Source organism: Hyperolius riggenbachi, chromosome 11 (assembly GCF_040937935.1).
Source record: "Hyperolius riggenbachi isolate aHypRig1 chromosome 11, aHypRig1.pri, whole genome shotgun sequence".
Classification (NCBI taxonomy): Eukaryota; Metazoa; Chordata; class Amphibia; order Anura; family Hyperoliidae; genus Hyperolius; species Hyperolius riggenbachi.
The window spans coordinates 107,121,852-107,145,927 of record NC_090656.1 but is presented as its reverse complement, the minus strand read 5'-3'; the positions used below and the strand labels follow the sequence as shown (position 1 = coordinate 107,145,927).

The following is a 24,076-nucleotide window of genomic DNA, read 5'->3' as shown; positions in this document are numbered from 1 at the left end:
GTGCTCAGTATAGCTAGTATAGTGCTCAGTATAGCCAGTATAGTGCTCAGTATAGCTAGTATAGTGCTCAGTATAGCTAGTGAAGTGCCCCAGTTTAGCTAGTATAGTGCTCAGTATAGCCAGTATAGTGCTCAGTATAGCCAGTATAGTGCTCAGTATAGCCAGTATAGTGCTCAGTATAGCTAGTGAAGTGCCCCAGTTTAGCTAGTATAGTGCTCAGTATAGTGCTCAGTATAGTGCTCAGTATAGTGCTCAGTATAGCTAGTATAGTGCTCAGTATAGCCAGTATAGTGCTCAGTATAGCTAGTATAGTGCTCAGTATAGTGCTCAGTATAGCTAGTATAGTGCTCAGTATAGCTAGTATAGTGCCCCATTATAGCTAGTATAGTGCCCCATTATAGCTAGTATAGTGCCCCATTATAGCTAGTATAGTGCCCCATTATAGCTAGTATAGTGCCCCATTATAGCTAGTATAGTGCCCCAGTATAGCTAGTATAGTGCCCCAGTATAGCTAGCATAGTGCCCCAGTATAGCTAGCATAGTGCCCCATATAGCTAGCATAGTGCCCCAGTATGGGTGGGTGGGTGTGTAGGTGCTGTCCCTCCCCGCTCCCCCCGCGGCTGCCGCTGCTATTACCTTAGGCGGCGCCGCTTCCACTATCCCCGTCCTCCTCCGGTAACTATTTAATTCACAGCAGCGCGACCCTCGCTGCTGTGATGACGCAGGAAACCATAGAGAGCGGTTCCCATAGTAACGGCCGCTCTCTATGGTTTCCTCCGTCATCACAGCAGCGAGGGGCGCGCTGCTGTGAATTAGTTACCGGAGGAGGACGGGGATAGTGGAAGCGGCGCCGCCTAAGGTAATAGCAGCGGCGGCGGCCGCGGGGGGAGCGGGGAGGGACAGCACCTACACACCCACCCACCCATGACTCGCAAGCAAGCCGACCCCCCAACTTTTGGCCCACTTTTGGGGGGTCAAAAATTCGGCTTGCTTGCGAGTATATACGGTAAGTTTCTTATTTCAATTAAACGTTATTTTAAATGTTATCCCTTACTGTTTGTAAAACATTATTATTCACGAAACAAAGCGATCAGTACGTAATGTAAATTGTAATATATTTTATCCCTTACTGTTTTTAAAACATTATTCTACACACAATACAGTGAGTACTAAGGAGGGTCTTAGGTATGCACCAACAGGGTGGTCTTAGGTTTAGGCACCAACAGGGGGGTCTTAGGTTTAGGCACCAACAGGGTGGTCTTAGGTTTAGGCACCAACAGGGGGGTCTTAGGTTTAGGCACCAACAGGGGGTCTTAGGTTTAGGCACCAACAGGGGGGTCTTAGGTTTAGGCACCAACAGGGGGTCTTAGGTTTAGGCACCAACAGTGGGGTCTTAGGTTTAGGCACCAACAGGGGGTCTTAGGTTTAGGCACCAACAGGGGGGTCTTAGGTTTAGGCACCAACAGGGGGTCTTAGGTTTAGGCACCAACAGGGGGGTCTTAGGTTTAGGCACCAACAGGGGGGTCTTAGGTTTAGGCACCAACAGGGGGGTCTTAGGTTTAGGCACTAACAGGGGGGTCTAGGGGTTAGGGGCAGGTACAGGGAGGGTTACTTAGGCACCAACAGGGGGGGTCTTAGGTTTAGGCATCAACAGGGGGGTCTAGGGGTTAGGGGTAGGTACAGGGAGGGTTACTTAGTAATTTTTTTTTAAACGTTATTATACGTTTCACTATTTAAACGGAAGATTAACATTTTTACAATTGCCGATTTAATGCACATTATTTAATGATTTATAACTTTATAAAACATTAATTTTAAACGAAATACAGTACAATACATTTTTAAACGTTATCCATGCTTATCGTTTAAAACCCTGCGCCCTTTTTTTCCCAGTGCCCCTTTTTAACGTACGCATGCTAAATATCCCCATGCATCAACGGTGCAGCTGCTTGGCAATAAGACGAGGTGGCTGAGTGGTTTAGGTGATGGACGGCTAATTCATTGTGCTCTGCACGCATGGGTTCAAATCCCATCCTTGTTGAGCTTTGTATCCCAAAGCCAATGTTTTCTTCTCTGGCTCACCTTGGAAGGAAGCCCATGCAATGCAAAATAGAAAAAGACACCCACTCTAGAAAGCTAGGCAAGTTTGGGCAGTTGAGCCGGTCAGTCTCTTTCAGCAAGCTCTCTGACGTATGCAGATGGCAGCAGAAAGTGCATTTCAATCGCAACTCTCAAGCTCTTTTATTTTTCCCATGCAAGTGCAAATAAATAGCCATTCTCTGGGGCATATTGCCTTCTAGAAGTAGTGGAACTGGAGCTGTCACTGCAACTAGTCAAAAAAAAAGACGGCGGCAAAGATACCTGCCACGTTCTTCTCAGTTCCACCTGTTTTTAAAGGGAAACCATTGCAAGGCACTGCTGAGAGTTGAACTCAGGATCTCCTGTTTACGAGACAGGCACTTTAACCAACTAAGCCCCAGTGCCCCAAACCTCCAGCTTTTTCATCCCAAGCCCATAGCAGCAGTTGCATATCATCCTTGTCAGCTCACCACTTGGATGATCTGTTCAGTACCAGTATCAGCTAGTAAGCTGCTCGTCATCACACTGAATGTACACATAGAGAAATCATATCATGATCAAAGGTTCTTCCTTCTATGTTTTGTTTTTAAAAGAAATATGCAGAAAACCTTGTGCTAAATGTTAAGATGTGCTTCTTCTTTTGCACCACTCCTTGCAAGATGAAAGTGGCAGGCTGGCGGTAAAGCCTTTGCTGCTTTAAGAAATAGATCTTTTTGCTTAAAAGGAACCCGAGGTGTGAGACCTATGGAAGCTGCCCTATGTATTTCCTTTTAAACAATACCAGTTGCCTGGCGGTCTTGCTGATCTTTCTGGTCAGTGGGGTCTAAATCACACACCTGGAACAAGCATGCAGCTAATCTTGTCAGATTTGTCTTAGACATCTGATCTGCATGCTTGTTCGGTGTCTATGGTTTAAATAATTAGAGGCCGAGGACCAACAAGACAGCCAGGCAATGTGCATTATTTAAAAGAAAAATAAGCATGGGAGCCTCCCAATCCCTCCCACCTCAAGTTCCCTTTAACAGTGAATGAAAGATTTGAAGGGTGAACATCAAGATAACCTAACCCAACTGTAAGAAAACGCGGAAGAGCCGCCGCCATGAGCCAGCGGCAGGCGGCTCTTTCCGCGCACGGTGTTGCTACACACGGAGAGGCAGCCGCCTCCTCTCAGCATGAGGCGGCTGTCTCCGTACAAGGACCCATGGAGCGCGGAGAAACCGCCGCGTTGGACGCGGCGGTTAGCGTGCATACCCCCGCTGCGGAGACACCTGAGCAGGGCTGCTGTGGCTGGGACTCGTAGTCCCTCGGGTGTTATAAAAAAAGACACCCACTCTAGAAAGCTAGGCAAGTTTGGGCAGTTGAGCCGGTCAGTCTCTTTCAGCAAGCTCTCTGACGTTTGCAGATGGCAGCAGAAAGTGCATTTCAATCGCAACTCTCAAGCTCTTTTATTTTTCCCATGCAAGTGCAAATAAATAGCCATTCTCCGGGGAATATTGCCTTCTAGAAGTAGTGGAACTGGAGCTGTCACTGTAGCTAGTCAAAAAAAAAAGACGGCAGCAAAGATACCTGCCACGTTTTTCTCAGTTCCACCTGTTTTTCAAAGGGAAACCATTGCAAGGCACTGCTGAGAGTTGAAGTCAGGATCTCCTGTTTACGAGACACTTTAACCAACTAAGCCACAGTGCCCCAAACCTCCAGCTTTTTCTTCCCAAGTCCATAGCAGCAGTTGCATATCATCCTTGTCAGCTCACCACTTGGATGATCTGTTCAGTACCAGTATCAGCTAGTAAGCTGCTCGTCATCACACTGAATGTACACATAGAGAAATCATATCATGATCAAAGGTTCTTCCTTCTATGTTTTTTTTTTAAAGAAATATGCAGAAAACCTTGTGCTAAATGTTAAGATGTGCTCCTTCTTTTGCACCACTCCTTGCAAGATGAAAGTGGCGGGCTGGCGGTAAAGCCTTTGCTGCTTTAAGAAATAGATCTTTTTGCTTAAAAGGAACCCGAGGTGTGAGACCTATGGAAGCTGCCCTATGTATTTCCTTTTAAACAATATCAGTTGCCTGGCAGTCTTGCTGATCTTTCTGGTCAGTGGGGTCTAAATCACACACCTGAAACAAGCATGCAGCTAATCTTGTCAGATTTGTCTTAGACATCTGATCTGCATGCTTGTTCAGGGTCTATGGTTTAAAGAATTAGAGGCCGAGGACCAACAAGACAGCCAGGCAATGGGCATTATTTAAAAGAAAAATAAGCATGTCAGCCTCCCAATCCCTCCCACCTCGAGTTCCCTTTAACAGTGAATGAAAGATTTGAAGGGTGAACATCAAGATAACCCAACTGTAATGATCGGTGTAAAACAGAGAGGGTCTGATTACCGGTGATCTGCAGTATCACCGAGAATACAGATATATACCCGATTATTGATGATCTGCAGTATCACCGATAATCAGATATATCACTAACCTCTGGACAACTGGGTAAAAGAGTGTATAGTGCAACAGAAATACTTTGAGGACTGCACCTGTGGAGCAGGCGCACAGCAGTAAGGAGTACTGCACAGAAACACGTTCCTTCCGTAAGCCTGAGACTCTCCCGAGGGAGGGGTCAGGCTAGGAGTAGGAAGGACAAGTGTGAGTGACACCAGGAGGAGTGTCACCCCCAGGTCTGTGAGCTATCTCTTAGCTGAAGAGATAGCTCTCGAGGTTGGACAAGCCAGGTCGGCAACAGACAGACAGATCAGGGACAAAGACAGGAGACAGATGCGGAATCCTAAGACAAGCAGAGAACGGCAACAGAGTATCTCAGATACAGCGAAGTACCTAATCAGAGATCAGAAGAGTAGTCAGGAAAGCAGAAGGTCATAACAGATAAACAATGCAATTAGTACTTTAAGCTATCAAGAATCTGACTCAGTGTGGATTCCCAGCCCCAGAGGTTCTGGCACACTGTCGGATCTAGCTAAGGTCTGAGAGCTAGCACATATAGCTTTCCCTAGACTGAGGTGTGAGGTCCTTGATCATCAACACCTAGGAACTGGTCTAGATAATAACACAGATAATATCACAGATACTGACTGTAACGATCGGTGTAACACAGAGAGGATCTGATTACCGGTGATCTGCAATATCACCGAGAATACAGATATATACCCGATTATTGATGATCTGCAGTATCACCGATAATCAGATATATCTCTAACCTCTGGACACCTGAGTAGCAGGGCCGTAGCTACCATAGAGGTAAAGGAGGCAGCTGCCCCAGGGCCCCAGAGCTTCTAGGGGCCACCAGTGGCTACAAGAGGAGAAAAACATTTCAAATCGGCCTTATAGTTTTTGAGAAAATCGATTTTAAAGTTTCAAAGGAAAAAAATACACATTTAAAAACCTGCCGACTTTAATGGTTAATAGCAAATCCACCTTAAATGCTAGAAACCCTAAATTTGCCGGATATGTTAAGGAGATCATTAGGAATAAGAGGAAAAAACAATTTTTCAAAAAGACCCTATAGTTTTTGAGAAAATCGATTTTAAAGTTTCTGTAATGATCGGTGTAACACAGAGAGGGTCTGATTACCGGTGAACTGCAGTATCACCGAGAATGCAGAATATACCCGATTATTGATGATCTGCAGTATCACCGATAATCAGATATATATTCTAACCTCTGGACACCTGAGATATAAGAGTGTTTGGGTGTAACAGTAATACTAAGAGGACTGGGCCTCAGAGTAGTAAGGAGAACTGCTTAATTCCTTCTGGACTCTCCCGGAGGAAGGAGTCAGGCTGAGAGAAGGAACGACAGAATGAGAGTGACACTCAAGAGGGAGTGCCACTATCAGGACTGGGAACCGCCTCTAACAGTAAGGTCGGTTCTCGAGGTAGGACAAGCCAGGTCGTAAACACACGGACAGATAAAGTACAGATTCAAAAGGCAGAGGCGAAGTCTAAAGTACAGGCAGGGTTCGGCAACAGGGTATCAGAAATATCGAGGTACAAAATCAGAAGGCAGATGCAGAGTCTAAGGACGAGCCGGGATTCGGCAACAGAGAATCAGAAAGACAAAGTACAGGATCAGAGTTCAGGAGAATGGTCAGGCAGGCAGAAGGTCATAACAGATAATCACAATCAAACTAGTACTTTAAACTAGCTAAGGGTAGGATTACAGCTCCAGCTGGTCCCGGCACACTTTCGGATCTGACTCAGGTCTGCGTGCTACCATGTAATGATCGCAACGCCAGACAACCAGCAACTGAACAGCCAGCAGTATATATACACAGCCACTCTCCAGCACCTCCCTAAGTGCTGGACCAATGAGAGGACTCAGAATTGTCAGCTGACCAACTTGGTCAGCTGACCTACTTCTGACTGTTGTATAAGCTTTGCCTCTGTGCGCGCGCGCGTGTCACTCTGAATCTTGGTGGACTATCAGTCCCAGCCACGCCAGTACTGTCTTGCAATGTATCCAGTGAACCGAGCGTGGGAGCCGCCGCACCGCTTACTACACCAGCGACGGCTTCCCCACACTCAGCCCCCTTGTCAGGGATACTGCTATGCGGCAAGTTCGCCGCCTCTAATGCGGATTCCGCCGCTCTGCCTATGCAGCATGCGGCGGTTTTTCCCCGTTGTGACGCCATGCTGGACGCGGAAACAGCCGCCTCACCCTGAGAAAGGGTGGCTTTTCCGCGTTTCCTCACAGTAAACCCCCCCCCCCCCCCCCCCCCCGAGGAGTGGACTCCGGACAACTCCTACCAGGTTTCTCGGGATGTAAGGTGTGAAACTCCTTCCTTAATTCGCCCGCATGCATGCGACTCCCAGGTACCCATTGTCTCTCCTCAATGCCATACCCTTTCCAATGCACCAGATATTGTACTGAGTTCTGTAGAATGCGTGAATCTAAAATTTTCTCTACCTCGTATTCAGGTCGTTCATCTACCATCACAGGAGGAGGAGGAGTGGAGCCCACATGGACTGCTGGTTTGAGCAGGGATACGTGAAAGGACCATACCCCATGCATGCTGGAGGGAAGATCAACGGAATACGTAACATTGTTGATCTTCTTAGCTACCGGGAACGGACCCACAAACCTGGGACCTAGTTTATCTGAGGGCTGTCTCAGGGTCAAGTGACGTGTGGACACCCAGACCAAGTCTCCTGGTTGGAACCTCCACTCTAACGAGCGTCTCTTGTCAGCCTGACCCTTTTGACTCTGGAATGCCCTTTCCAAATTACTCTTCACCGTCCACCAGATGTCTTTAAATGCCCTCTGCCAAGCTTCCAGGGTTGGAAACGGAGAAGAGGCAACAGGAAAAGGGGAGAATTTGGGCGACCTCCCTGTCACAATCTGGAACGGAGAAAAACCAGAAGAAGAACTCTTTAAATTATTCTGTGCAAATTCTGCGATGGCCAGAAATTTTACCCAGTCATTTTGTGCCTCCGCAACGTAACATCTTAAGAACTGCTCCAAAGACTGATTAATCCGTTCAGTCTGCCCATTAGACTGTGGGTGGTAGCCTGACGAGAAAGACAACTTCATGCCCATTTGGTGGCAAAATGCCCTCCAGAATCTAGAGATGAATTGGACTCCCCGATCCGACACTATGTTTTCCGGAATGCCATGCAGCCGGAAAATGTGGATGATGAATAGGTCGGCCAATTCCTGGGCCGAGGGGAGTCCTTTCAAGGGCACGAAATGGGCCATCTTGCTGAAGCGGTCGACTACCACCCAAATGACCGACATGCCTTCAGACCTGGGGAGCTCACCCACAAAATCCATGGACAAGTGGGTCCATGGTTCACTCGGGGCGGGCAAAGGCTGTAAGGTACCGACAGGTGCCAGCCGGAAGGGCTTACTTTTTGCACAAATTGCACATTCCCTAACAAACTCCTTGCAATCGGCTGACAGGGAGGGCCACCAGGCACACCTGGCTACAAGATCCTGCGTTCTGGCTGCTCCGGGATGTCCAGCATTTTTATGCACATGGAACATCTCTAGGATCTGGAGATGGAAGGGCAGGGGAATGAACATAACCCCTTCAGGCTTCCCTTCCGGGATGTCCTGCTGGAAAGGGCTTAATGTCTCCTTCCAGTCTTCCCAAGTATCGGTTGCAGCCAGCACCCATTTCTGCGGAACAATAGACTCAGGGATGGAGGGCTGTGCTGTCTCTGGCTCAAAGCACCTGGACAAAGCGTCTGCCTTAACGTTTTTGCTGCCTGGAATGTAAGTAATTATGAATCTGAACCTTGTAAAGAATAAAGACCATCGGGCCTGACGGGGACTTAATCTCTTAGCTCCCTCGATGTATTCTAAATTCTTGTGATCCGTGAAAACCGTGATAGTGTGCTCTGCTCCTTCTAGCCAGTGACGCCACTCTTCAAAGGCCAGTTTAATGGCCAGGAGCTCTCTGTTGCCTATGTCGTAGTTCCTCTCTGCCGGAGAGAACCTACGAGAAAAGTAAGCACAGGGATGTAGTCTTTCCTGTAACCCTGACCGCTGAGACAGCACAGCCCCTACCCCGACCTCCGAGGTGTCAACCTCAACAATGAAAGGATAAGAGGTGTCAACATGTCTTAGGATCCGTGCGGAACAAAACAATTCCTTCAAAGTAGCGAATGCATTCTGAACTTCAGGAGACCAGTGGGTAGTATCTGCCCCCTTTCTAGTGAGACTGGTAAGGGGTTCAATGATCGTGGAGTACCCTTTTATAAACCTCCCATAGTAATTCGCAAAACCCAGGAATCTCTGAAGGGCTTTCAGCCCCACAGGTTGCGGCCATTCCAGGACAGCTGTGACTTTAGCAGGGTCCATTGACAGACCTGAGGTAGAAATCACATAACCCAGAAACGTGACGGATGTCACCTCAAAAATACATTTTTCCAACTTGGCGAACAGCATATTTTGTCTTAGCTTGTTCAGCACAATTTTGACATGGATCCTGTGTTCAGAGAGATTGTCAGAGTAGATCAGTATATCATTGAGATATACCAGAACAAATCTGCCCAACACCTCTCTGAATACCTCATTAATTAATTCTTGGAAGACGGCTGGCGCATTACACAACCCGAAGGGCATCACTAAGTATTCGTAATGCCCGTCGGGTGTGTTGAAGGTCGTCTTCCATTCATCGCCCTTTCTAATGCGGATCAGGTTGTATGCACCCCTCAGATCTATCTTTGAGAAGATCTTAGCGTTAGTGACCTGTGTGAACAAATCGTCTATCAATGGTAGCGGATAACGATTCTTCACTGTGATTTTATTCAGGCCTCGGTAATCGATGCAAGGTCGAAGACCTCCGTCTTTTTTCTTAACAAAAAAGAAACCAGCCCTCGCAGGCGACCGGGAGGGGCGAATGAACCCTTTGGCTAGATTGTCACGGATGTACTCCTGCATGGCCACTTTCTCCGGTCCAGACAAATTATACAGGTGACCTCGGGGGGGCATACAACCGGCACGGAGATCGATGGGGCAATCGAAAGGGCGATGAGGAGGTAACTTATCAGCAGCCTTGGGACAGAATACATCCGAGAATTCGGAGTATTGCTCAGGAACCCCCTCCACTTGAATCTTGGTCTGACCTAATGTAACTTTCCCTAGACACTGCTGGGAACAGAAGTCTGACCAACTGGTTAATTGTCCTGCAGCCCAACTAATCTGTGGCGAATGGAGCTGCAGCCAGGGCAGTCCTAAGACAATTGTGGAGGTGGTCATGTGTAAAACAAAAAAGCTCAATCTCTCCCCATGCAGTACCCCAATAGTGACTTCCACCTCTGGTGTCTGAGACAGCGGACAGTTACTTTGTAGCGGGGAGTCGTCCACGGCAGTAACCTGGATAGGTGGTTCTACTGGGGTGAGCGGAATGCCCAACTTCACTGCAAACTCGGAACTCATAAAATTAGCCGCTGAGCCTGAATCAACAAAGGCCTCTGTGGCTTCAGATTTGTCCCAGGATGTAATCGTACATTGTCACAGACGGTTGCGGGGCCGCAGGCGCGTCCTGGAACCGCCCGTGAAGAAAAAGCGATCGCACTCGATTCCCTGCATCGATTGCGCTTCAAATCGATACAATCTGGGTTGAGTGTGTAGGGGCAGCTGAAGTCCTTTTCTTAGCAGAGAGAGAGAGCACCATCCTAAAGGCTGGATGGCTCTTTTGATATGCTAATGAGCCTGGGCCCAGAGAGTCCCTGGCTTCAAGCTGTGCTGATGGCCCATCCATCAGGTATAAGGTGACAAGCACCATGGCAGAAGCAATCTAGTTGGGGGGAAGCCAGACCCACTGGCTCCCTCCCAGCAGGGGAGGTGACACCCAGCTGGCTGCTCCAAACTTCAAAGAGCCTTTGCCTGGGAATAACCTGAGTCTCATAGCATATCCATAACTTCCCAGATCTGTCATATTTCTGGGGTTCCTGAGATGGCAGCTTCGCCAAACGTGGGGGAAGTGTAGCATGAGCCCCGGTGCTGGTTCTGAGGAAGTTTCAGAACATTCTGAGGTAAGGACTGCCAGTTAGGCAGTTTGAAAATGCCCTGATGATACCACAGGGGTCCCACCCCTCATGTCTGGTATCAGGGCGCTGGGTAAATCGAGACAGACCTGAAAATGTTAATAAATCCGCCCTGACCTGTACGGTTCTGTGAGATAGAGCCCATATATGGGTAGATATGATTTCTAGCCCCCAGGACAAGGGGAGGGCTCATCTCATCTTCTAAGGGGGTGTATGGCTCCCCGCCCTCACTCCCTCCTACTGAAGCAGGGGCATAAGAATGGCAGAGGACCCAAACTCAGTGTCCTCCACACTGAAACATCTTGAACTCATCAGGTGCCAGCTTGAGGATATGCTGGCATCCACCTGGTCTGAACTCTGAACTCAGATTGAAACCCAGAACTCTGATTTTCCCACAAAAAGGACATCTTTCCAGGAACTAAGTATTTTTCTCCCTTCTTTTATTTTTTTATACTGGCTATTACTGTCTTAATAATTGTGATTTTAATAATTGTCTGTATATATTAATTATTTATATTGCGTGAATAAACGACTTTCTCCAAGTCATTCACTGTCCGCTACCCTGCTTATCAGCACACACAGAACTGATCCCGGGTCTCTGAAGATACGCTACTGTTTGTTTGTTGTTGGCTAGACAGAATAACGTGTGTTTAACCGTTTTATTCGCAGGATTAGTCAGTCAGTTAATGGGCTCCACGGTCCCATGATAACCGCGGTGGTGGCAGTTTACTCTGAACCAGTGGGTGAAGTTGTAATCACCCGTGTCTCACAGGCTCCCTTCTGAGTTGTCTGCGGCCAATTCTTAACGGTTCCTGCGCATTGACTGCGACCACAGTTCGCACGATCTGTGCGCTGGCACCGTTTAGAAGGCTAAGTGCGGTCAGCCACTAGGGCTCCTGTGACAGTGTTAGGCAGCGGTTGGGACCTGTGTTGTGCTGAAAGTATCTAAGATAGCGCTAGCGCTATCAAGAAACGAACTAATTCGTTGGTGTAGCTGGAAGGCAATATATTTTTTATATATACAGAGAGACTGTGTAGCCAGTACCCCTCCCCAAAAGTTTTATTTTATTTGGCATGGAAATGTCCGGGAATTACCAGAACATGTGCCTGTCGGACCTGCAAAATCTTTGCCAAGCGAGAGGCATTGACGGCGGCCGCAGGACACAACAGGACCTGATAGCAGACTTGTCCAGATGGGATACCCAGCAACTGCGGGAGCCGGGAGTGTCCGCTGAGGTGGATACCAGCCCATCTGACAATCGAGGGGAACCAGAGGCTGAAGATCCTAGGCGTACAGAGGTTGAGCATCCTGCGGGCCCTGTTGCAACAGTTACGCCAGAGACTGTCAGTATGGACCCCAATCCCAGAGTTTCTGAAAGTACTCGCCTGGAACCGGCCAGTACTGGACTGTCCGTTTGTACTGATCCGCTAATGCAGCAGGCATTACAAAAGCTGATGGACACTGACCTGGAGAAGTACATGCAGTACATGGAAGCACGAGAGGAACGGGAGCGCCAATCTGCGGAACGCAAAGCTGCTGCTGCTGAACGCCACGCGGAGAGGGATGCCGCTGAGCGAGAACGGGAGCGCCAACGACAGCATGAGCTAAACATGGCAAAAGTGCAACAGGCCAGCCGGAGCTCACCGCCCAGCCTCCCTGCTGAAGGAGCTGCAGCACCCGTAAGTGCAAAATTTAAATTTGCTAATATTGAGAAAGACACAGACAGTGACTTGTTTTTGCGGTCTTTTGAAAAAGCATGCCGTCAGTATCGTCTGTCCCAAGACCAGTGGGCCAGACATCTGACACCTTTGCTGCGCTACAAAGCGCTTGATGCCTTTGCAGAATTGCCTGCGGAGAAGGATAATGATTATGCTGCTATAAAAGACGCTATCATTACTAAGTACCAGCTGACGCCAGAAGCCTATCGGAAAAAGTTCAGGGCCTGGCAGAAAAAGTCTTCTGATTCGTACCGAGATGTGGTCAGCAGCTTGCTCACCACACTCCGCCAGTGGACTCTAGGCCTCACCAAAGGGTCTTATGATGTCCTGGAGGACTTGATAGTCCTGGAACAATTTCTGAACATTTGCCCTGCTGATGTACGACAGTTTGTGCTAGAACGCAAGCCGGCTTCAGCAAGTGTCGCTGCAGACCTTGCTGAGACTTTTGCAACTACCCGGGTGGCTGATACACGCAGAACTGTCCCATCCAGCTGGAGAGGAGGTCAGTCCAATACTCTGGCAGACTCTCCTGCCCCTGTGAGCCGTCCGCCACAGAGGCCACCCAGCGCAGCTGCTGCACCCAGGCCTGCAGCGCCTGGAGAGTTCACCTGTCACTACTGCCGCCAGCCCGGACACATGAAGTTCGACTGCCCGGAGCGGAGACAGACACCACCAGCACCGGGATCATCTGCATCACCTGCACCTCACCCACAACAGAGGCAACCCGCCAGCGAACCACAGCCTGGATCAGCAGATTTTGTCCTGTTTGCCCGCGGAAAGGAAATCCGCGACCGAACCGACCAGCAGCAACTTGTTAGAGTGAACGGCAAAGTTGTCACTGGATTCCGGGACACCGGAGCTGACATCACGTTAGTTCACTCACACCTTGTGCCAAAGGAGAGCATCAGCTCCAGCCGATCCCTTGCCCTTACTGGAGTAGAGGGCACCCTTTTTCACATAGCCCACGCGACAGTGAAGCTGGATTGGGGATTAGGGATCCACGAAAGGGTTGTTGGGGTTATGAAGGATCTCCCAGTCCCTGTGTTGCTGGGGACTGATTTGGGCAAGCTTGTGTCCTACTATGAACCTGCCACGACCGCCTTGTCGCTCACGGAAGGAGACGGACTCTCCACCCACCACCAGGTACTTTATACACTTGGGGGAGCACCAGGGGGAGGCGGGTTGAATGTGCCCAGTTCAAGGGTACCAGGTTCAATAGTGCCTGCTTCAAAGGCACCTGAGTTTGATGTACAGACTGTCTGCTGTGATGATGCTGTAACTGTACCTGAGTTTACTGTACAACCTGTCTGTAATGAAAAAATGTCTATACCTGTCAATGTCATTACTGCATGCAATGATGATTTGAGTAATGTCCGTCTGTGCCATTCTGACAGTGTACCTGTGCTAGCAGTACCGCGCAGCTGCACTACAAAGTGACCCAAGCCTGGAGGTGCTCAGGCAGCAAGCCGCTGAGCCCCTCGCAGACGGGGCCGCTTTCAAGGTGTACTGGGAAGGTGGGAGACTGTACAGTGAGTCTGTACAGCCCCCTACAGGTAGATCCCACGCGAATACCAAATGGTTTGTGGTCCCGAGTGCGTTCAGGGGACATGTGCTGAAATCCGCACATGGTAATCCTCTGACAGGGCACTCGGGTGTCCGCAAGACACTTGCCGGTATTCGGAACCAGTTTTATTGGCCCCGAATGAACAGGGATGTAGCAAACTACTGCAGGGCATGTGCCGTCTGTCAGGAGCTGGGAAGGTCCAGGCATTCCCGCGGGGTTCCCTTAGGTCCACAGCCACTTAGCAGGGGAACCCTGCGTGGGCTGGCTGTTGACCTAACCAACCCACTGCCCGTTGTCAGCAGTCCCGGCAGACACCACGTCCGACTGCAGTGGCGCAAACGCCCTGTCCAGAACGGTCCATGTCGGGTCAACCCTGAGGGTAGCAGACCGCGACCGGTCCAGGGGAACCGAGCCCCGGGCTCCAATAGGTTTTCCCGCCGTACCGGCAACTCGAGGCCCGTCAGCCAGGTTAGCGGCGCCGCCACACATCTTGCGGAGGTGTGGCTAAGCCGCAGACAAGGGGGAGGGCTGTCACGGACGGTTGCGGGGCCGCAGGCGCGTCCTGGAACCGCCCGTGAAGAAAAAGCGATCGCATTCGATTCCCTGCATCGATTGCGCTTCAAATCGATACAATCTGGGTTGAGTGTGTAGGGGCAGCTGAAGTCCTTTTCTTAGCATAGAGAGAGAGCACCATCCTAAAGGCTGGATGGCTCTTTTGATATGCTAATGAGCCTGGGCCCAGAGAGTCCCTGGCTTCAAGCTGTGCTGATGGCCCATCCATCAGGTATAAGGTGACAAGCACCATGGCAAAAGCAATCTAGTTGGGGGGAAGCCAGACCCACTGGCTCCCTCCCAGCAGGGGAGGTGACACCCAGCTGGCTGCTTCAAACTTCAAAGAGCCTTTGCCTGGGAATAACCTGAGTCTCATAGCATATCCATAACTTCCCAGATCTGTCATATTTCTGGGGTTCCTGAGATGGCAGCTTGGCCAAACGTGGGGGAAGTGTAGCATGAGCCCCGGTGCTGGTTCTGAGGAAGTTTCAGAACATTCTGAGGTAAGGACTGCCAGTTAGGCAGTTTGAAAATGACCTGATGATACCACAGGGGTCCCACCCCTCATGTCTGGTATCAGGGCGCTGGGTAAATCGAGACAGACCTGAAAATGTTAATAAATCCGCCCTGACCTGTACGGTTCTGTGAGATAGAGCCCATATATGGGTAGATATGATTTCTAGCCCCCAGGACAAGGGGAGGGCTCATCTCATCTTCTAAGGGGGTGTATGGCTCCCCGCCCTCACTCCCTCCTACTGAAGCAGGGGCATAAGAATGGCAGAGGACCCAAACTCAGTGTCCTCCACACTGAAACATCTTGAACTCATCAGGTGCCAGCTTGAGGATATGCTGGCATCCACCTGGTCTGAACTCTGAACTCAGATTGAAACCCAGAACTCTGATTTTCCCACAAAAAGGACATCTTTCCAGGAACTAAGTATTTTTCTCCCTTCTTTTATTTTTTTATACTGGCTATTACTGTCTTAATAATTGTGATTTTAATAATTGTCTGTATATATTAATTATTTATATTGCGTGAATAAACGACTTTCTCCAAGTCATTCACTGTCCGCTACCCTGCTTATCAGCACACACAGAACTGATCCCGGGTCTCTGAAGATACGCTACTGTTTGTTTGTTGTTGGCTAGACAGAATAACGTGTGTTTAACCGTTTTATTCGCAGGATTAGTCAGTCAGTTAGTGGGCTCCACGGTCCCATGATAACCGCGGTGGTGGCAGTTTACTCTGAACCAGTGGGTGAAGTTGTAATCACCCGTGTCTCACAGGCTCCCTTCTGAGTTGTCTGCGGCCAATTCTTAACGGTTCCTGCGCATTGACTGCGACCAGAGTTCGCACGATCTGTGCGCTGGCACCGTTTAGAAGGCTAAGTGCGGTCAGCCACTAGGGCTCCTGTGACATACATGGAAGGAGCAAACGTTTTTCTTTTAGGGGTATGAGACGGGTGCCTAGGGTTCTACCCCCTACAACTCCTAGGCGGTAGCGTTTCCCGGCTTATTAGGACAGTTTCGTACCCTATGCCCTCCCTCAGCGCAATACAGGCACAACTGTTCCGTCATCCTCCGTCTTCGCTCCACCTGGGACAATTTTGATCGACCTATCTGCATAGGCTCGGGTGGAGGTAAGACCGGAGTAGATGAGACTGAGGAAGGTGATGCTACCTGAGGTGTAGCGTAAGACACTACTCTGACGCGATAACTACCCCTGGTCTGTTTTTGGTAGCGCAGCCTACGATCAATTCGGATGGCTGCTGAGATGGCCTCATCGACTGTTTTGGGCTCGGGCTGACTTAGCATCAGGTCAGAGACCTCATCGAACAGCCCTGACAAAAAATAATCTAGCAGGGCGTAAGTGTCCCACCTGGCCGTAACTGACCACCTCCTAAATTCGGCCGCGTAATCTTCGACCGGACCCTTGCCTTGACGTAAAAGCTTGAGCTTCCGCTCAGAAGTCGAGGCAAGGTCTGGGTCGTCGTAAATTACCGCCATGGCTTTAAAGAATTCCTCCACAGAGGGCTAAGTCACCGGCAGGCAAATTGTATGCCCAGGTCTGGGAGTCACCAGATAACAAGGTTTTGATAAATATGACCCGTTGGGTCTCAGTCCCCGAGGATCGGGGTCTCAACTCGAAATACGATAACACTCTAGTCTTAAAATTCCGAAAGTCAGGGGGGGCGTGTCCGCCGCGCGAGCACGCTGGACGGTTAGAAGGAGAGCTCCGTGATAAACCTCCAGGAAAAAGCTACTCCAAAGCGCAGTCTGGCACTAAACCGAGCCACAGAATGTCGGAAGAAGCAATGGAAGTGACGGCGATAAAAAAAGGCACTAAGCGGCCTCTTAAACTGCAAAAGCTACCGGAGATGTTCGCCGGAATCCAGGCACGCAGCAAAGACAAAGATGGCGCCGAAGAGCATAGGAGGTCCGGTGACCCCACCGCACTCGAGAACCATCACCTCAGCTATCCCAGCAGGGCACAAGAGGAGGACTCCTCAGACGGCAGCTCACCTGCGGCTAGAAGCCCAGTGAAATCGAGGCAGAAACTGGCGGACACGGAGGATCAGGTAGGCCCAGCGGCCATTTTAGAGCCTGCTGGTATAAACTCACAGACAATGCTAGAACAGTTCCCAGCCTCGGAGCAATCAGTAACCCAGGCATACATGAAGGACTTGATAATGTCGCTCAGGTCCTCCATGTCAGAGGACATCAGACAAATAACTACTCAGCTACAGCAGAAAGTCAGCTTATTAGGTGACAGAGTCGCAGCAGTCGAAGCTAATGTTTCATTAATCACTTCAGAGTTCAACAAAGCAGTGGACTGTATCGATGAGAATCAAAATGACATCTTATGGTTAAAAGGGAAGGCTGCAGACCTGGAGGACAGGAACAGGAGATCTAATCTGAAATTAAGAGGAATAGCAGAGGCCGTACCAAACTCCCAGCTGAAAGATCTCATAAAGAAGATAGTCCACTCAGCATTGCCTCATGTAACCGACATAGAGCTCTGCATAGAAAGGGCACACAGACTGCCCCGTCCCAGTCACCTGCCTGACTCCATACCAAGAGATGTCATATGTAACTTTCAATTTTATCACATTAAAGAGGAGCTGATGCAATATTTAAGGCACCATGGCAAACTACCTGATCCTTATAAAGATATCACCTTATATGCCGACCTCTCCCAAGCCACACTGGCTAAGAGAAGATTGCTATGGCCTATTACTAAAGCCCTGCGGGACAAAAACATACCATACAAGTGGGGATTCCCACCAAACTGCTAATCACGAAGGAAGGGAAAGTATCAGCCATCTCCAACCCCAGAAGCAGGAGTAAAATTACTATCCTCTTGGGGAATCCAAGCCACTCTTATATCAGAGAAGCCACAACGTCAACTGCGATCCTCCAAGATACAGCCAGACTGGCAGCCAGTGACCTGAAAAGCAGATAGGAGGTTGATCCACCAGCCACCCTAGTTCTCCAGATGGTGAAATTTCTAGAGTTAGCAGAGAAATTTCACCTCTCCCCCCCGTTAGAAGATGGTATGAGCAATACCTATTGGTGGTCTCTCTGGTTGAAGGCTCATAAACAAATGTTTCTCTACGCAGCTTCTGCACTGATGATTTTAAGCTACTTGTTACTATCCCCCGGGCACCTCGTCTCCCTCTCCCCGCTCTTTCTCCTCAGGATCCACTATACCTCTAAAATTACACAGTCTCCTGATGCTTATGATAAGCTATACTATTGGACTTACAATGATTAACTTTACCTCGATTAATGTTAAAGGGCTCAACAACCCAGTTAAGAGACATGCACTCTGGAAGGAAGCTATGAACCTGCGCACGGATGTTCTCTTTGCCCAAGAAACCCATTTTAAAGAGGGCAATGTCCCTAAATGCTCCCACCCCTGCTACCCACACATCATAACGAACAATTTTGAAAAAAAAAAGAGAGGGGTCTTAATCGCCTTCCACAAGGACTTGGATGTGAACATAAGGTCCATAGAAAAAGATCCTCAGGCCCGATACATCCGAGTGGAATGCACGGTGGACAAAACTGATTATATCCTGCTGAACCTTTATGCCCCGAACAATGGACAGATTAAGTTTCTACGAAAACTATTATCAGAAATTAAGAGACCTCCTTCTACTTGCATAGTTATAGGGGGGGATTTTAACTCCATTTATGACTATACACTGGACTCCTCTAACCCCCACACAAAACCAGCTAAGATGCTCCCAGTGCTATTAGCTAAACTAGATTTATATGACCCCTGGAGGTCACTCCATGGAGCAGAAAAAGATTTCACTTTCTTTTCCCCAGTACACCGCACGTACACCAGAATTGATTTCTTTTTGGTGGACAGGCACACCTTACAAAAATCCCAAGATGCTAAAATCCACTCTATCTCGTGGTCAGACCATGCACCAGTTAGCCTGCAATTGGGGAGCTCACCTGGTACCAGCAGATCAATGTGGCGACTTAATAACTCTTTATTATTATCGGAGGCAAACCAAAAACTTATCGCAAAGAAAATATCTGACTATTTTGAGCTAAACTCATCAGAAGAGATTGCAGAGACGGTAAGATGGGCAGCTCATAAGGCAGTGCTTAGGGGGGAAATAATTAAATTGGGAGCACAAACAAAAAAAGCTAAGACCAAGGAAATTGACAGTATCCTCGCCAAAATTAAACTAGCTGAATCAATCCAAAAGACATCCCCAGCAGCGAATCCAAAGATATTATTTGAGCTCAGGCAAGAACTCAGATTAGCACTAGCCTCAGAATATGATTTTAGAATTTCCAAACTCAAATACACCCATTACCACCAAAATAACAAAGCAAGCCCGTTATTGGCCAAGATCATCAAAAATAAACAAGCGAAATCAAAAATTTTAAAATTAAATCACCCCTTCACGAACCAACGATTAACTAACCCACAGCAAATAGCAGACGCCTTCAGTGACTTCTATGGGAAATTATACAATCTAAAAGATGACCCTAACACTTTCCAACCCAACCCCTCCCTGATTTCCGACTTCCTTACAAAATTAAACCTCCCGCAGATCTCCAAAGCCCAAGCAAGTTCCTTAAGTACCCCCATTACAGTAACAGAAGTCTTTAAAACAATTAAAAATTCCAAAAATAATAAAGCCCCCGGACCTGACGGGTTCAGTAACGAATACTTTAAAACCTTTATCACCTTGCTAGCCCCAAATCTCACGAAGGTTTTTAACAACTTTATACACTCAGGCAACATTCCCCAAGAATTTACTAAAGCAGTCATAACTGTGATCCCCAAGATAGGTAAGGATCCCGCAAATACCTCCAATTACCGCCCAATTTCCTTGCTCAATGGTGATTTAAAATTTTACTCAAAAATCCTAGCCAATAGATTATTTGATTTGCTACCCGAGGTGATCGCACTGGACCAGGTGGGCTTTACCAAGGGCAGACAGGCTGCGGATGGGACAAGGAGGGTTCTTAATCTTATCTACAAAGCAGAGACCTCTCGAAGGCCTTCTCTGCTCCTGGCCTTGGATGCAGAGAAGGCCTTCGATAGGGTACACTGGGGTTTTCTGGAGGCAGTCCTAAATAAATTTGGTATAAATGGGTTGTTCCAACAGGCAATACTAGCTTTATATAAATCACCCGCTGCATGTGTAAACGTCTCCGGATTCATCTCTAAAACATTTTTGATATCTAATGGAACCCGCCAAGGGTGTCCTCTGTCTACCCTGATATTTGTCTTAATTATGGAAACGTTGGCAGAGTATATTCGTATGAATCCCCGCATCAGTGGCATCACCTGCGGCAAATATGAATCAAAAATCAATCTATTTGCAGATGATGTGCTAATTACTATGGGTAATCCCTCCGAATCTTTACCAGAAGTTTGGAAAGCTATTTTAGAATTCTCTAAGGCTTCACTATATAAGGTGAATGACCATAAATCAACCCTGATGGGTATAAATCTACCAGATTCAACCAAGCACAACATCTCTAAAACCTACTCGTTTCCATGGGCTACAGCCGGTATCACATACCTGGGAATAACTATACCACCAACGACAAAAAGACTATACTCTGCCAACTTCCCTACATTACTACAAAATATAAAAGATGACCTATCAAAAATGCTACCACACGAAATATCATTATCAGGAAGAATAGCAGTTTATAAAATGTTTGTGTTCCCAAAAATCTTGTACTACTTCCGAACCATCCCAATCTCCCTACCAAACAGTTTTTTTAACTCTCTGAATGCACTAGTGTCTCACTTTATTTGGAGATCTAAGAAACACAGACTTTCTCAACAAACGCTATTTGTACCAAGCAAAATGGGAGGCTTCGGCCTTCCGAATCCTCAACAATACCACCGAGCTTCCCTATTAGACATGTCCCAATTCTGGTGGAACAATGAGACCAATAAACATTGGGTCCGCCTTGAGGAAAATCTCTCTAAGGCTCCCCTACAAGACATTATTATCCTGAATCTCATGGGCAAACCGCCACAGATTCAAGCCCATCCATTTATTTCAGCTACTAATCTAGCTTGGAAATATATCAAAAATTTAAATCTAACAGCAGAGAAAATGTCCACTATCCAGGTACCTATTCAAACCCTCAATACAGTAATTCCAAATTTGAACACTTCCAGATGGATAACATCTGGGATTTCAAAACTAAATGAAATTATAGTACATAAAGAACTTCAGTCATTCTCCTTCCTGAAATGGAAATATAAGCTTCCGGACTCGGAGCTTTACACCTATTATCAGATAGCACACTTACACAAAAAAAGGCCTATACAAATCCCTCAATTTCCAGCAGCTCTCTGGGAATTTATAACCAATCCCATGCCTCAAAAGAAAGGGATAGCTCTATGGTACAGCTGGCTCACTAGCTCTAGCAACGCCATTCTCAATAAATATATAAGAACATGGGAATATGACTTAAAAACCCCAATAACTTTGACAGAAATGAAAAAAGCCATCTTAAATATAAAAAAATACTCAAAATGTGCTTCACACATCGAGACAGTCCAAAAAATTCTTACAAAGTGGTATTACACCCCAGTGAAGCTGTCTAAATTCACCACTGAAGTCACACACCTGTGTTGGAGACAATGTTCCCACACTGGTACATTAATTCACATATTATGGGAATGCCCTGTTATACGTCCTTTCTGGGAGGAAGTAGAAAGCATACTAAATAAAGCCCTAGGTATCAGCTTCAAACTTTCCGCCAAAATGGCTCTGCTGGCCATAGACCTAGACCTACTCCCAAGAAACCTGAGACTAATCTCTACGCACATCCTATGTATTGCTAGAAAATTATTAGTCACGAGCTGGAAACAAACGGATAGGCCTTACATCAACCAACTGATTAGAATGATTCAATTTAACTTACAGATGGAAAAACTGTTTAAACTTCGTACCAATCAGATTACTCACTTGGACGTATGGTCCCTTAGCTGGGAAGATTTGATTTGATTTGATTTGACAAACTAACAAAATTCTCTAGAGTTAGGTAGGAGGCAACAGATATAACAGAAATTGATCCTCAAAAAGAGAGGTAATATCTGGATCCCCCCCCCCTCTTCTCTCCTTATCCTTCTTTCCCCTCTGAAGGTAGTGCCCGCCTTCCCTCTGAACTGTAAACCCAGGTACTAGGTCTTGGGAGATCCTGGGATGCCACAGTGTCTAACAGTGCACAGCTAACTCCAGATAGCATCTAGCAAAAATGACATAACAGCTAGGTGGTTTTCTCATGAAGCAGCAGTCAACAAATACAGAGAGATAAAATAAAATAAGTAGTTGGTAGAATGTAAAAGGTGTTTGGGGAAAGTTGCTCAAACATCTAGTTCATAAGGTTAGGTTTATGTTTTATAGGCGTAGACCCAAGTATTAGCTACCTTCACAGGTATTAGAAATGGGTTCTCAAAGTAGTTCATAATATGTCTATATAGCAAACTGTTGTCACCTCTGATATCCTAGTTGGATGTATATTATCACATGTATCACTCTTGTTATTGGAAAAATTAATAAAAGATTATTGAAAAAAAAAAAAAAAAAATTCCGAAAGTCAGACTTGTGGCCGGAAAATTTATCAGGTACGGGCATACGTATGTCATCACTAAGAGGGAGTCGCACCGAATCAACTGATGTCTGGAGGGTTCGCACAGAGCCTGATAGGGCATCAATTAATGCTTTGTGCTGGCCCAGTGCTTGATGGATGTTATCCACCGAAGTGGCAAGCACACCCAGAGGGTCAGCGCGTGCGTCCATCTGTTTTTTGGTCTGGCGTTCTGTAACGATCGGTGTAACACAGAGAGGGTCTGATTATCGGTGAACTGCAGTATCACAGAGAATGCAGAATATACCCGATTATTGATGATCTGCAGTATCACCGATAATCAGATATATATTCTAACCTCTGGACACCTGAGATATAAGAGTGTTTGGGTGTAACAATAATACTAAGAGGACTGGGCCTCAGAGCAGTAAGGAGAACTGCTTAATTCCTTCTGGACTCTCCCTGGGGGAAGGAGTCAGGCTGAGAGAAGGAACGACAGAACGAGAGTGACACTCAAGAGGGAGTGCCACTATCAGGACTGGGAACCGCCTCTAACAGTAAGGTCGGTTCTCGAGGTCGGACAAGCCAGGTCGTAAACACACGGACAGATAAAGTACAGATTCAAAAGGCAGAGGCGAAGTCTAAAGTACAGGCAGGGTTCGGCAACAGGGTATCAGAAATATCGAGGTACAAAATCAGAAGGCAGTTGCAGAGTCTAAGGACGAGCTGGGATTCGGCAACAGAGAATCAGAAAGACAAAGTACAGGATCAGAGTTCAGGAGAATGGTCAGGCAGGCAGAAGGTCATAACAGATATTCACAATCAAACTAGTACTTTAAACTATCAACAAATCTAGCTAAGTGTAGGATTACAGCTCCAGCTGGTCCCGGCACACTTTCGGATCTGACTCAGGTCTGCGTGCTACCACGTAATGATCGCAACGCCAGACAACCAGCAACTGAACAGCCAGCAGTATATATACACAGCCACTCTCCAGCACCTCCCTAAGTGCTGGACCAATGAGAGGACTCAGAATTGTCAGCTGACCAGCTTGGTCAGCTGACCTACTTCTGACTGTTATATAAGCTTTGCCTCTGTGCGCGCGCGCGTGTCTCTCTGAATCTTGGTGGACTATCAGTCCCAGCCACACCAATACTGTCTTTTTACTGTCATAAAAAAAAATTATGTGGGGTCCCCCCTCCTGAAACTTTTTAACCCCTTGTACCCCATGCAGGCTTGGATAGCCAGAATGTGGAGCATTGACCGATTGGGACTTCACACCCTGACTATACCAGCTGCAAAAAGGTCCCTTAATGCCGATTTTTGTTTCGGGGTATATGTTGGGGGGGCCCCCCAGGTTTATTTTCCCCTGGGGCCCCATTGTTGCTTAAACCGGCCCTGCTGAGTAGTATGAGTGTTTGGTGCAACAGTAATACTTTGAGGAGAGCACCCGTATAGAAGGTGCTAGGCAGTACGAGATACTGCTTAGATATCTGGTTCCTTCCAAAGGTCTGATGCTCCCCAAGGGGCGGAGCCAGGCTGAGAGTGGAAAGGACCAGAGAGTTAGTG

General features: G+C 47.6%; 2 non-coding genes across 2 annotated transcripts; one reads left to right on the top strand and one right to left on the bottom strand.

Moving 5' to 3' along the window:
• The first annotated feature begins 1,959 nt into the window (after window positions 1-1,959).
• On the top strand, window positions 1,960-2,041 carry TRNAS-GCU (transfer RNA serine (anticodon GCU)). The gene has a single exon. It is a non-coding gene; the product is annotated as a tRNA-Ser (tRNA).
• Window positions 2,042-2,410: 369 nt separating this feature from the next.
• TRNAT-CGU (transfer RNA threonine (anticodon CGU)) lies at window positions 2,411-2,484 on the bottom strand. Its single transcript has one exon. It is a non-coding gene; the product is annotated as a tRNA-Thr (tRNA).
• Window positions 2,485-24,076: the final 21,592 nt, after the last annotated feature.